Here is a 13,472-nt window from a genome sequence, read left to right on the forward strand (position 1 = left end):
GCAAGTAATCAATGCCGCACGCACATGCACGTGCTGTTGGAAATTTTATTCCTGAACTCGCCTCCGAGTTCGTCAGAAAGAGACGCCCCTCCAACATTTCTACTGGGCTTGTGAAAATCAGTTACTGGTTTCTCTAGCACTTCCACCCGCTTGTGTTATCAATACCTGGGTTTGTGGTATCAGTCCCTGGGCTTTTCTGGCATTTTTACTTCCTTCAGGTAAAAGTCACGACTTCTCTAGCTCATCCACTGCCATGTAGTATCAGTTACTCGACTTTTTTTTTTAGCACTGGCTTGTATCAATCACTGGGGTTCTGCCGCCTTTCACCTGCGTGTGGAATCAGTCACTGCATGGGCTTCGGCTCACTTCCACCTGCTTGTAGTGTCTGCCAAGGGGCACTCACATATAATTGGCATAGTCAAATAAAAACAGGAAACTTCGATACACAAATGTGCCCTGTTCCACTGTAAACCCATATCTACACTTCTACAAATTAGTTAAGGCAATGTCAAGCCCATGGTCCCATCACCTCAAAGAATAGTTTGTATATTATTCCACACGTCTTAAATTTTTTTTCTAAATCACAACTGAAACAGATATACTGTCCACAAATCGTAATGCAACAACTTCTACCGGAAAATTACATTTGACAATTTAACATCACACGAAGTAGTCACCAAGAATGTACATAGTCTTTCTCCCTGTAGATCCGTGGACATTTCCTTGAATGTGCATCCACCAACCCACCCACCCCACTCCCAGTACACGCCAGATACTAGTTCTCCAACAGCAACACAGATGTCACTGCACGACCTTCTCTCTCGTCAACAATTTGCTCGCTCCTCATTCATGTTTTCGCTCATACACACGCAGATTTCCTTTCTCACCTACAGCAGATGAGTGGTTAAAAACTCAGCCAAGCAACTAATCACATACTCCCACTGCTTCCTTCCTTTCCTGGCCACATCTCTGTGCGATATCCAGATGCTCTTATCCCTCGCACTCCAGACCCTGTCGTCATATCGTCCAAACAGAACCATCACCCATTCACATGATAGTTTAAGATCTACTCTCCCGGTTCTCTTCCTAACCTCCATTCCCCACCCATCCCCCCCTCCCGGGTGTTTTCCCCTTACTGCTCACGCCGTGGTGTTCACTCCTCGCCTCGCTCTTATGCTTTAGGTGGGCTATCTCCAGACCCTACTCTGTGGTCGTTTTGTCTCTACTTCACTGCTCTCTGTGTTAATCCCTCCAGTTCCCTCGATCTGTGTCGTACTGTGAATATTACCCTGTGCTCAAGATTTGATTGTTATCTTTTCGTTAAAGGTGTCCTAGTATAATGACATTGTCTTGTTACAGGTATCCCACCATATATTCATAGCTTGATTGCTCTGGTTGTGAAATATTCATTGTTCTGGTTCTTTATTGCTACTGACAGAGTTTACATTGATATTTTGTGATATTTATGCCTTTTGAATGTTACATTGTTTGCGTACGTGTACGTTATCCTTTACCGCGTGTCTTGTCATCTTCGAGGGTCCACGTGAGGAAATTCAGTCTTCGTCGCCATCATCATCGTCATCGTCGTTTCAGCTGCATGTTGCATGTACTCTCATATGATATATATATACAGGTTCATTTAGACTCTCCGCATATCCGTAGCTTCGGGCCGCATGCTATCTGCACATTGGGCGCTCGCAACTGCCAAGTCGTGACGAAACAGGATGTTGTAAAGCTTCTCCACCTCGTTCACCCCCTCTGCCTCCTCCGCCCCTTCCACCTACACCCTGCAGCAACGCTACAGCTGACTGCGGCGACGGCACAGCGCACCTGAATTACAGGTAGGGCGCCCCAGCCCACCGTGCCAAGAGAAGGAGGAGGAGAAGCGCGCGCACACCTTCCCAGTGCGGGGAACGCGGTGGCGCAGAGGTTGAGTGGCCGCGCGGCCTCGGGGGCTAGGACAAGGCACGCTGCCACTTACCACCGGAAGCGGAGTGACCGGGAGGGGGAAGCTGGAAAGGGGCGGTGGAGTCGGATGAAGAGGTGAACAGCGGAAGTGCGGGACAGATAGTGGCCAAGATTGGTTGGAAGGGGGCTGGCAAGATGGGGGGTAGGTAAGGCTAGGCTTTCCGGCCCGAGCGAGGCCTGCGGCAGCGCAAGCTCCGCGATAGAGAGTGGAATGAACTGTGTAAATTGCTCAACTGCCTCATCTGCATACACTGGCTGTGTGCTTTGCATGGACTTGCTGAATTATCTGACACACGATGTTAGTGGACTGTCCTGAACAGTATCACATGACCAAATAACGAGCATTAAACGTACAACTTATGCGATGGAGGGGACACGTAGCTCACATTATGTGCTTGTAGTAAACAGGTAACGTACATAATGTACAGGATATAGTAGTCACGTACTTTACACAATGGAGCTTATGTTTATAAAAACATGTCTATAGGTTTACAATGACTGTTTACATGTGTATGGGTTTACAAAAATTCTCGGTGATTTACGTGCACTCAGGGAAAACAATATCTGGATTGTATACGCACGAGCAAAAGAAATGTCATGAGTGTAGAGAATTGCTAGATTTCCTGAGTATATTCTGCTGTAGGTCATTTTTTCAGGCTGCAGTTCAAAAGTAGGTACCCAGACATGAAAGTTTGGCTAGGTGCGCCAACACGACACTGCGCATGTGCACAAATTGGAGCGTATTGCGCGTGCAACACAATATGAAGGTTGTACCTGTGCCAAAACCTGCAACAGTCTGGTCTGTTGGCTTATTACAGTCTAATCCTTCTGCTTGGCGATTGAAACGAATGAATGGAGAAACATTCCTTAGTTACGGCCTGGTGCCCTCCTAGACAGCCACAGACAAGCTGTCGAAACGGAAGGAAATGCGCCTGCGTGTAGGGCACAGGATGTAGTTCTTCCTCACAGAACTTGGACGTGTTTGGCACAGACCTAGCTGAGGATGTAGTTCTGGGTTTGTAGGGACCACATCGGTCCTAACAGATTCTTACAGGCAGAGTCTTTACATTCGTCCTGCAGTCCTCACGTCAACAAAATGTTACCGCAAAACCATTCCTTGCAATCATTTGTAAATCCCTAGTTGTTCCTATCCGGACACTCCTCTGTCGTTGATATGGATACAGAATGCTGACGATTCTTTAAGCGGAAGTGTTGAGAAGGAGATATCAAGAATAACTTCCGCTATGGTAACCAGAAATACATTTATACAGAATTTACAGAGGACCCCCTTATAAAAAGTTCTTTTTGTAATTGCATTTCTCGCCATCATACAGCCTGTGTGAATAACCGACCAAAACTGTACAGTTGAAACACTTGGGCATTAATATTATCGCTTAGGTCCTTAAAATTGTGTAAAAAGTTATCTTGGCATCAGCCATGGTACCTGTGAAGCCTCTCAGCTTGGTTGTCGACAAACATCAGCCCAGGTCTCTGTGAAGCCTGTCAGCTTGGCTGTAGACAGACATCAGCCCTAGTCTATGTGAAACCTGTCGGCTCGGCTGTAGACAAACATCAGCCCTGGTCCCTGTGAAGTCTGTCAGACAAATAGCCACAGGTTTGTCTAGTAGTTGCTCGGTTTATATATTTTTTTTTTTTTTTAGAAAATTGCGAGGACCATTGGACACAACAACAATTTCTCAGGTGGAAAAAATGATTATGCCTACCTTCCATTTGCTATCACGGTGAGCCACGAACAAGTTCACTACCCCTACGTGCCTATGGTACCTCAACCTTTCCTTTAGGCTGTGCTGTGTACATGTTGCCGGCCCGACATTTAATGCGATAAATGCACTATGGCATGTTGTTGCTCGAGCCACTACTACTCCGTTTTCACATTCGCACAAAGAGCGAGGATTAGAAGGACGAAGTGCGGGACAGGTGTTTCGTTCATTGCAGCGAAAAGGGTTAGACAGAGTAAGAAAAGAAATCAAGCGCTGAGAGCTGTTACTGTTGTTATTTGTTGTCTGGTGATTGAATAAATAATTTGTTGTAATCGTTTGTTATTTGGGGGCGAATAAGTGATTGTGATCTTTATGTGACCACGTGACTTCCAAGAAGCACTATAACAGGAGCAGACGGAGGTGGTCAATGGTCATGGACAGGGTTCGAGTGTCGCGTCTCAGTCTTTTGATGACTTGTCCTAAGAATGACAACTGTCATTTTGCTTACAGTCCTGGGTTCAGATGAAATATCCAAGTTTGAATATTTTAACGTTGTTTAGTTGTTGACAATTTTTTGATTCGCTAAAAATAGTCAGATTAAGCAGTCTTTCTTCAGATATTCAGGAAAACCGGATCACTTCAGAAATGAAATGACCAATGGGAGGGTAGGGGGCTAGAAGAAACCGAGGACGTGATTGATCTCACTGTATGCCGGGGGTTAAAAAAAAACCCCACTCGTTCTAAACCCCTGCAGTGAGAAGCCTGGGTTCATATCTCGTCTTGGGCCACTCTTTGTGTGTGACAGCTGTTCGGGGATTATCTGCAGATGCTCCGATTTCTTCTCTCTCCCCCTTACCCCTCCCCTCATAGTGCAAAATCACCTCTATGTGGAAGCAGTTTACCGCCAAACAACCAACCGATTAAGTTAAACACGAAGGGAAACATGTCAATCTGGGATGTTCAGTTTTGTATGACGTCTGTAAGTCTCAGATTAAGAAATCAATAAAACAGTATTTATTAAACAATTCTTGTATTTCCCCAGTTTACTTACAAAGACATGAAAAATTCTGTAGTCGTCACTGTTTCTGATTTTATCAAACAAAATCGCCGCTAATTTTACCAGGCTAAATATACTTTATCCGATAAACTACCCGCTGAGTATGAGGTTTGGGTAGGCCTACCCCCGGGTCAATAATATGTAACCAACACGTCAAATGGCTTACTTAGAATGGGCTGTTGTACCAGAAATGACAAAGATTGAATTCCGAACTGAAGTGTTTTATTCAGTTTTTTGCTCAGCGTCTGGCCTAACTGCTCTCTCTCACTTTCACAAAGCTTCCACACCTCTGTCAACCCTGTTATTTATTTTCCCTACCACGAACATTCGAGACCTTCCCCGCAATAATGACATAAAGACATTTTACTTTGAACATTGCTATATTGTTGAACATCATTTCCTCCCTCGCACAAAGACAAGACGTTTTACTTCGAACATTGCTACATTGTTGAACACCATTTCCTCCCTCGCCCAAAGACATTCGCAATAAAGACATTTTACTTGGACATTGCTACATTGTTAAACATCATTTCCTCCTCTCACAAAGACATTCTACCTTTTACATTGCTGCCGTGCTGAACATTCTAGAATAGATGTAAAAGACATTAAAATACTTCGTACACTTTAGAGTGCTACAAATACATGGTTTAGACTACTATTTGTGGGTTAGCAGATTTACCCAGCTCGGGAAAGGTAAAAGGGTGGGTAGATGTGCTCCCTGGTGATACTCGGCAGTTTTAGTGTTGGTCCTGGTAATGTTGACATCTTGCGCATCAAGCTCCATCCACCCTGACTTTGGACCTTGGTTGCCGCTTGTTTCACTGCCTCAAGAAACTTAATTGTCAAGAGTAAACAAGAGACACAAAAACAGTCGTCCGAGTCGTCAGGTGGACATGGAGCTAATCTTTTTTTCTACAAATAAGAAGCTGGTCCAACGATGTCACCAATGCATTGCATTTAATAAAGACTTTGCAGAGAAATGGGTGATTATGAGCATTATCATCCTGCAATTCGAAAAAGTATCCAACAATATTTGTTAGTCAAGATAAACTAGGAGTGGTTTCCCGGCTGTGGGCATATAACGGGCAGATCGCAATCTTCTCTTTACTTGCGTTTTAAGATACGTATATATATACTTTAGTTATGTTATTATACCCTCCCCCTTAGTTTTCATTTTTCTCTTTTGTCTTGTGGATGTTACACCAAAGGGTGTCGGAAACTACAAGGCGCTGTGAGATTTCGCAACATGTCTTTGGCCTGAGCAGTCTCCATACCAGGTCTTGGCGCCAGCTGGCCTACTTCGCACGGTGACCTTATGGCGACACACTGACACCCAACTTATGTTCGAGTGCCACTATTTATAGACACGGCGATGAATATAGCAGCAAGGGAACAAGTGTCAGTGACTGCGAGTGTGAGTGACCAGGTCACAGTGACAGCAGTGCAGCTGTCAGCCGCCAGGTGCACGGTGCCTGCTCTTGATGGCCACATGATGGCAGACTGGCCACAGCACGACTGAGTGGTAGGTCTCTTCTCTTTCTAGTTAAAAAAAGTACAACTGCTAGAGTAAATAGTCTGCCTGTAGACATGACATACTACAGTAAATAGTCTGCCTGTAGACATGACTGTCATCATCACCATCTCATGTGGGAGTGGTTGAGGTCGGTCTAGTCACGGAAACAGAACAAAGGATGAACGTTGCCTCTGGTCACGTTCGAGGCTATATCCTGTGTCCAAACAGTTCAGACTGGAAAGGACACTTTTTTTCATATTTCTTCACCGAAAGCAATTCAAAGACGACTGGCACGAAGCCATGTCCAACATGACTGGTACATAGTTTGTCTCTGTACGACAGGACTGGTGCACATCAGACCATGTACATGATATTTATACAAAATGTTACATGATACGTCTGTGTGTAACACGACAAGTATAAAATATATGATACGTCTGTAGGTATGTGACTGATACAAAGTGGTACAGGGCACGATTGTAGGTATATAGCTGGTGCCAGGGCACGATTGTAGGTATATAGCTGGTGCCAAGTAGTACAGGCTCGTCTGTGAGCACAGGACTGGTACAAACAGATACATGAATGATACGTAACACATCTTTAGGTACATGACTGTACAAACAGCCCCACAGATACCTGAGTGGTACACAATACATCTGTAGGTACTTGACAGAAATACAGCCCGTCTTTGTGTACATGACTGGCACGCGGCAGACTTTATGTACAACATTTTAAGACCATCACATGAAAACGTCCGTTGGGCCTGTTCGCTCTCAATTTTATGGTCAGTTTCAGATGTAGGATGGCGATATGAACGCTAATGAAACACATTCCATGTATTTAATTTGTAGTCGTCTGTACGTGCCTTCACAAGCAAGTATTGGCGAGATTATTCTGCTGACAAATGCCAGTTGTGCTCGCGAGATTCTATTGCTGCCAAGTGCATTCTGTTTGCGAGGTTCACCTGCTACAAGGACACTTTTCTAAACGCATGTGTGCTCTTAATAAAATGCTTTTGGAAAGCTAATGAAGATGAAACTGAAAATAAAAACAACAGAAATTATAAAGTGTTGATAATTTTTTTTAATGAAACCCTAACACATGATTCCGGGGGAAAGGGTGACAGCAGTTACATTCTGCTCAGTTGTCACTGAAAAAAAAACCATGGTCACTGGATCAGTAACTTGCACAACAATGTACAGTATAGTCTACAGAGTAACTACAGTGGACATGACGAGGGCTGAGCCACAGATGACAACTGAGTCGTTCTGACAACTGTCACAGATGACAAGCGACACGTCATGTGACTGTTTTCTCGGCCAAAGCACTTGGTGACGTACGTGGACCACAGAAACAAATTCTTCCTTTCGATACGACTGGACCCCTCTCAAGGCGTTCGCGGCTCGAATGACACTGTAGCAGACGACACCAGCGGGGTACAGTCGTACAGGAATAGTCCTGGGCCGAGATGTAAATATCTCTCGCGACATTAACTGTTTGCGTTCTCCAGATTTACCGGCGAACGAGAAGATGATATCAGCATACAACCTGTAAACATGATCCTAGCTATTAACATTCCTTCTTACAGCAGGTATTCAGTCATCATTAAGTGGTCTCAGGCTCTAAGCCGACCCAAACAGTGACGTCGCGAACCGGAGAGATGTGATATCCTGGCCCACGACTGAAATTTATTTTGATACTCAGGAGCTCCGTAGCTACTCATGTCTGAGAATCTGGCTTCCTGCAACTCTCGTCTAACGGACTTTGGTTGGTTGATTACCCCACCCATCCTTTCTCTTACTGCAATGATGTGGAACTTTTTTTTTTCAAGGGCCGTTTTGACATTTGTAACACTTGCGGGCCATACAAATTTATCTACTTAAAAGTTAGTTTGGTCAAGCTGTAGTTTCGCTACAGCGTGTTAACACTTCCAACAATCCCAGCCTGCCTGGCACTACTGTTCCCTGAGTCACCACACCTGGCGTTTTCGAAATTGCACGTAAATTAGGTCTATGTACAGACATATTTACACGTGTACAAATTAACTTAAATCCAAATGAATTTTTACCAAAAAGAGCTATTTCATTTGCTCATCCATTGGAAATCCATGAAAGAATGTTATACACTTGTAGGCCTGAACGATACTTATCAATGTGGACAATGTTGTTGTTGTTTGATGAAAAAGCTCTACGCGATTCATAAACCGACATCGAAGCGGAAGATGTCTACCCTGGGCTTGGGGTGAAGGTCACATCCTTCATCCTTGCATAATTCTCCAAAATCGTCATAAGGCCGCGTGCGGATGACGAGAAGCTGATGTGTCTGTCCAGTCGTTTTCATTTACTCGTATGTGTCCTATCCCCGTATCGGACGTTCCTTGCTCACCCATAAACATTTACCTGATTATTATTATCATTGAATGCATGCCAAATTTGTGTATATTTATGTTGCAACATTTATGTTACTATAATAAAAGCTTATAGATTTACCGAAATATGCGCGTGACTTAGTAAGAGATTGGAAGAGATTCAGAAGACAACATGAAAGGATTGATACCAAAGGCGTGAGCAAGCACATACAATCACACAATCACACAATCACACAATTGTTCAAATACCATTCTTGTTACATTTTTTTTAAAGTAAACTTGATCCAACATTATTTTTATGTATATGATCCACCACACCTTCTAAAAAAAAAGTTGCGTTTTGAACGCGTACAACAGAAGTATTGCGTGCGAAACATGAAGTGTCTGTTGTTGGATTACCTTTCCTTAGCACGTGGTCACGCTTGCCGCTTGGGGCGCTGCCCGCATGAAGTCCTCGCTAAAGCGAAATTGTGGAATGACCCTTCTTGTTGTATTTATGCTCTCTAGTTTTAATTTACCGCCGTCCTATGTTTTGACAACTGTCCACTGAGACTCATGCATTGTTCGGCCATGTCCACATGTGTCCAGCAAGCAGCGCTGCAATGACAAGTACACAAAGTATGACAATGAGACACGCTCAGCGTTTAGTCACCTGATGTGGATATAAACAGCGACCCACAACTCGAGCAGTATATCTCATGCCCAGATCATCCAAGTAAACGAAACGCTGTGTTTTTGTGTGAGGTACATGAAAACATCGAACGTTAAATATTATAAACATAGACACTAATACAGGACTCGCCACATCTCCAGCCAACTCGAAATGCGCCAGAGCACAGGTTTGAGCTTTTCAAAGTACGCCACATTCTGCTAATGACATTAGTAATGTGCCTGCTTCTACGAATATTTGATAGAAGATTCGGATAGAATTTGACATCCATAGAAATAAAGAGTAGAGGTGTCTTTCAGTCCTGACCGTTGCCACATAATGCTTGTATCACTCAAAAGATAGGAAAAAGAACTCTTAAAAGCTGTGAGTACTATAACTAGACTAGTATATTTGATGTAAGACGTGATAATATTACACCGACGACAACTAAAGGGTTTTAATCAGTTAGATGTGTACACCCCATTTATATTCAAGCAGCTGCGAAAACTAGATTAAAAATTGTGTAAGGTTTAATCATAAATCAGAAAGTGCTAGCTGACAAAGGAAATAGTTGTGCGATGTAATTAAATATGTATTTATATATCATGATATATTAGGTAAATAATTGTTCAGATGCTGCAATCCAGTTGCCCATGAAAGAATAGCCAACTACAGTTTTGCTGAAATGAAAAGCTCACCATCTGACTTTCCCTTGGTATCTACTGACTACCAGTGAGACCCAAGCTCCTGTTGGCTTGCTCCATTCAACAGGCTCCATCACAAAAATTGAAGTCGACATCTTTAAAGACCTTAGTGTCAGTTTTTATGTCTTTGGCACCCAAGAACATCAATCAAGTGAAAGTCTGCCAGTTTCTTAAAGTGTTCGTGCTAATAGTCATTTTGCTTTTTATTCATGTCACTTGCTTATTAATTTTAGAAGTTAAAAGTTTGAAAAACAAAGAATAAATTTCCCTTGTTTACCAAGTGTTCTTTGTCAGATTCCTTGGTAAGTGTAAGTCACAGCCCAAGAAGCAGTCATTTGTGACTGCATTTGTTTGACATAACTTACTGCATACATTTTAAAATCCTTATCTCCCAACCCACAGAATAAAAAGTGAACGTTGATATTTATACATGTAGCAATCTAGTAGTGTACGAAGTATAATGTCTTTGGGTTGTAGATTTGCATCTATATTCCAGAATGTTCAGCACGGCAGCAATGTAAAAGGTAAAATGTCTTTGTGCGAGGGAAAATGGTTAAAATGTCTTGTGCGAGGGAGGAAATGATGTTCAACAATGTAGCAATGTTCAAAGTAAAATGTCTTGTGCGAGGGAGGAAATGATGTTCAACAATGTAGCAATGTTCAAAGTAAAAATGTCTTGTCTTTGCGCGAGGGAGGAAATGATGTTCAACAATGTAGCGATGTTCAAATGCCTTTATTGCGACGAAATAGACTGTCTGTGCGAGGAAGGGCTAGAATGTTCGAGGGTAGGGAGAATAAATAGCAGGCTGACAGTGGTGTGGGACCTCTTTGTGAATTGGAGAGAGAGAGAAGTTAGGCCAGCTGCTGAGAAAAAAGATACTGAATTAAAGAAAACTTCAGTGTGGAATTCAATCTCTGTGTTATTTCTGGTACAACAGCCCACTCTACGTAGCCATTTGACGTGTTGGTTACATACATTTTACATCATTTACATCAACCTGCTAACAGTAAAATCTAGAGCTAATTCATGTGTTGTTCATTCTCTCGTAGTTTACTTTTTATCTTGTTTGCATAATTTATCTAATATACATCCACAAATGTAACTTACCATGCCCTTCTCAATTTCCTTAATCTGGAATCTTAATCTGTGTCAGGAGATTACATCCAGTCTTGAAGCTGTAGGCTTTTCCAGTCATCTTTTCAAATACCCTCAAGACAACCATCCAGCCACTTGGATAGACTGTGCTGTCTCTGGAGCTTACTTCAAGCAGCACTGAAATGTTTACAATTTGGTTTTAAGTGACTGTTTTCTACTCAGCCTCTGCAACTTCGTCGATCATCTTTATCGCATGTATACACATACCCGGAAGAGCAGAACCCGTCTTTCTGCAGAGCAGACCGTGCGCGTAACCCCAAGGCTTACACACCGAGCGCTCGTTACAGAAGTGATCAATTCTGTAATTACCCTCGATCGTTTGAAGTAAAAAGGGGGCGTAGAATAGACCCCACTGGCGCGCCTTCATCATTGCTGCGTCTCATCATGTCCCCCCTACTAAGAGAGAGATTGAAGACGATGTATAAAACGATCGCCTGTATTCTCTCACCCACTTTGACGATGGGACTTTAGTGGCCAGCACAATAGTTGCATCCCTGGCAGTGGATTACAATTACAGGAGTATATAATAATGATTGTCCGAAACATTAGTCTATAGTGTTATGCTGGAAAGTTTGTCATTGTACGGCTTTATGACAGATATTAGAGATATCACAACTGCTGGCCTAACCGCGCAAAGCAGAGTGCACACAGAAGCAAAGAATGTACAGGACTGAAGTGGCTTTTCTCATGCAAGACTCTGAGTACACTTTGTCGTACAATGACAAACATTATAAGTCCCAAGACTCTACCACTGAGCACAGTATCTCATTGTAGTGCAAAACTCCCTGTAAGACAAAGCAGGTATCTGTCGTCCATAATGCGGCCGCTGCCCAACCCTTTCTGGGGCAGAGCTCTAGGGTCGCTCAGTCTAAACAACGATGTGCCACATACAAGCAGCTCTACCAGAAGAAAATGTGAAAACATGTGTAACCAACACGTCAGTGTCTGATGGCTACGTATACGTATAGGGTGGGCTAGTTGTACCACAAAACACAAAAATCGAATTTCCACACTGAAGTTTTTTAATTCAGTTTCGCTCGGCTGCATACTTCTCTCTCTCTTCCAAATTCACAAAGGTCTCGACCACTGTCAGCCCCGCTATTTATTTTTCTTTACTCTCGAACATTCTAGAATCTAGATGCAAATCTGGAATATCATCCACCCCCGCAACAAAGACATTCTACTTTGTACACTACTACAGTGCTGAACATCGTATAATCTATAGATGCAAATCTACAACGTCATCCACCCCCGCAACATAGACATTCTACTTTGTACACTACTAGAGTGCTACACATGCACAAAACACGTACCACCAAACTCACTAGAAAACATATATATAAAACTGGACATACAGACCAAACCCTCCAATGAAGATAAACAGCTAAGTAAAGTCACTGCATGTTCTGCCGTTTACTACTGCCTGATGTATTACAATATTAGACTTTATATAGTAGCTATTGCTCGCTTAGTCTATGGGTTCATAGGTTCTTTCAATCTGGAGGTTCATGCTAATTCACCATTCTCTATACACAACCGTCAGCGGTACACGATCTGAGCCCCTCTAAGCCAAACGAAAACTTCATTCATTTCCTTTATCCCATTCATCTCTGCGCTCAGCACGTAATGATATGCGGGTAAACAGTCACGTGATTCGAGCCCATTCAGTAACTGCGGATGAATAGCTTTTGGCCTCACGCCATGCCTGAGAAAATGAGTGCGGCTATTCAGATGCAAAATGCTCTAGAGCAACTTTTGTGTCTGTCCTTTCACTACCATATGTTTTATTGGGTTAAACGATTCAACCGTTTGAACAGTCTCTTTATGCGCGTTTTGACCTTGTTTTCTATCATCGACGTTAAAAAAGGTCGTGAAGTTAAAAGTCCACTTACATAGGCATACACTAGCTCCCAGCGGCAGGCTAGGGCGGTAATTGGGTTGGCGTGCATAGAGTCCATTCACAGGGTGGTATTGTCGGCTGGTGTACCCGCGCACACGCACATGCGACAGACTTGACTTTGCTTGCCTCCCCACATAACCTCCAGCTAGGCCTCGGAGTACGCAACGGTCGACGTTTCTGCTAAAATTTGTCTGAGTAATTTTGAAATGAGTTCCAAGCACGGCATGGACGTTCTCATGAGATGCATTTCTGTAAGTAGTACCTTAAAGTTTTCTTGCCTTTTCTGGCCATCTCCTTGCCTCATGCCTGGGCTCGTCCTGGAGCGCCTTGCTCCGGCATCGCACTTCCGCTGGCTTCTTTGTGCTCCTCTGGCTCTCCCTTACTAAGGGCTGCATAATTTATCACGGGGTAGGAAACGGCTAGGAATTAAGAGATA

This window comes from Pomacea canaliculata, linkage group LG3 (genome assembly GCF_003073045.1).
Source record: "Pomacea canaliculata isolate SZHN2017 linkage group LG3, ASM307304v1, whole genome shotgun sequence".
Classification (NCBI taxonomy): Eukaryota; Metazoa; Mollusca; class Gastropoda; order Architaenioglossa; family Ampullariidae; genus Pomacea; species Pomacea canaliculata.